At 51.9% G+C, this 2,102-nt stretch overlaps 1 long non-coding RNA gene across 1 annotated transcript; it reads right to left on the bottom strand.

Moving 5' to 3' along the window:
• Nucleotides 1-668: 668 nt before the first annotated feature.
• LOC138851681 (uncharacterized) lies at nt 669-1,275 on the bottom strand. The gene is made up of 2 exons (XR_011391345.1): nt 1,006-1,275; nt 669-944 (listed from the first exon to the last, which is right to left on the bottom strand). It is a non-coding gene; the product is annotated as an uncharacterized lncRNA (long non-coding RNA).
• Nucleotides 1,276-2,102: the final 827 nt, after the last annotated feature.

Below are 2,102 nucleotides of genomic sequence, written 5' to 3' on the forward strand. Positions count from 1 at the left end.
CCCACTGAGTGTTGGTTCTCCCTTACCTTGACAACCTGACACACGACCTGTCCCACTGAGTGTTGGTTCTCCCTTACCTTGACAACCTGACACACGACCTGTCCCACTGAGTGTTGGTTCTCCCTTACCTTGACAACCTGACACACGACCTGTCCCACTGAGTGTTGGTTCTCCCTTACCTTGACAACCTGACACACGACCTGTCCCACTGAGTGTTGGTTCTCCCTTACCTTGACAACCTGACACACGACCTGTCCCACTGAGTGTTGGTTCTCCCTTACCTTGACAACCTGACACACGACCTGTCCCACTGAGTGTTGGTTCTCCCTTACCTTGACAACCTGACACACGACCTGTCCCACTGAGTGTTGGTTCTCCCTTACCTTGACAACCTGACACACGACCTGTCCCACTGAGTGTTGGTTCTCCCTTACCTTGACAACCTGACACACGACCTGTCCCACTGAGTGTTGGTTCTCCCTTACCTTGACAACCTGACACACGACCTGTCCCACTGAGTGTTGGTTCTCCCTTACCTTGACAACCTGACACACGACCTGTCCCACTGAGTGTTGGTTCTCCCTTACCTTGACAACCTGACACACGACCTGTCCCACTGAGTGTTGGTTCTCCCTTACCTTGACAACCTGACACACGACCTATCCCACTGAGTGTTGGTTCTCCCTTACCATGACAACCTGACACACGACCTGTCCCAGTGAGTGTTGGTTCTCCCTTACCTTGACAACCTGACACACGACCTATCCCACTGAGTGTTGGTTCTCCCTTACTTTGACAACCTGACACACGACCTGTCCCACTGAGTGTTGATTCTCCCTTACCTTGACAACCTGACACACGAATTGTCCCACTGAGTGTTGGTTCTCCCTTACCTTGACAACTTGATACACGACCTGTCCCACTGAGTGTTGGTTCTCCCTTACCTTGACAACCTGACACACTGAGTGTTGGACCTGTCCCGACTGAGTGTTGGTTCTCCCTTACCTTGACAACCTGACACACGACCTGTCCCAATGAGTGTTGGTTCTCCCTTACCTTGACAATCTGACACACGACCTGTCCCACTGAGTGTTGGTTCTCCCTTACCTTTACAACCTAACACAAGACCTGTCCCACTGAGTGTTGGTTCTCCCTTACCTTGACAACCTGACACACGACCTGTCCCACTGAGTGTTGGTTCTCCCTTACCTTGACAACCTGACACACGACCTGTCCCATTGAGTGTTGGTTCTCCCTTACCTTGACAACCTGACACACGACTGAGTGTTGGACCTTGTCCCACTGAGTGTTGGTTCTCCCTTACCTTGACAACCTGACACACGACCTGTCCCACTGAGTGTTGGTTCTCCCTTACCTTGACAACCTGACTGAGTGTTGGTTCTCCCTTACCTTGACAACCTGACACAAGACCTGTCCCACTGAGTGTTGGTTCTCCCTTACCTTGACAACCTGACACAAGACCTTTGCCACTGAGTGTTGGTTCTCCCTTACCTTGACAACCTGACACAAGACCTGTCCCTCTGAGTGTTGGTTCTCCCTTACCTTGACAACCTGACACACGACCTGTCCAACTGAGTGTTGGTTCTCCCCCTTGACAACCTGACACACGACTTGTCCCAATGACCTGACACACGACCTCTCCCATTGACCTGACACAAGACCTGTCCCTATGAGTGTTGGTTCTCCCTTACCTTGACAACCTGACACACGACCTGTCCCACTGAGTGTTGGTTCTCCCATACCTTGACAACCTGACACACGACCTGTCCCACGGACTGTTGGTTCTCCCTTACCTTGACAACCTGACACACGACCTGTCCCACTGAGTGTTGGTTCTCCCTTACCTTGACAACCTGACACACGACCTGTCCCACTGAGTGTTGGTTCTCCCTTACCTTGACAACCTGACACACGACCTGTCCCACTGAGTGTTGGTTCTCCCTTACCTTGACAACCTGACACACGACCTGTCCCACTGAGTGTTTTTTCTCCCATACCTTGACAACCTGACACACGACCTGTCCCACTATGTGTTGGTTCTCCCTTACCTTGACAACCTGACACACGACCTGTCCCACTGA

Source organism: Cherax quadricarinatus, unplaced genomic scaffold (genome assembly GCF_038502225.1).
Source record: "Cherax quadricarinatus isolate ZL_2023a unplaced genomic scaffold, ASM3850222v1 Contig1567, whole genome shotgun sequence".
In the NCBI taxonomy this organism is placed as follows: domain Eukaryota; kingdom Metazoa; phylum Arthropoda; class Malacostraca; order Decapoda; family Parastacidae; genus Cherax; species Cherax quadricarinatus.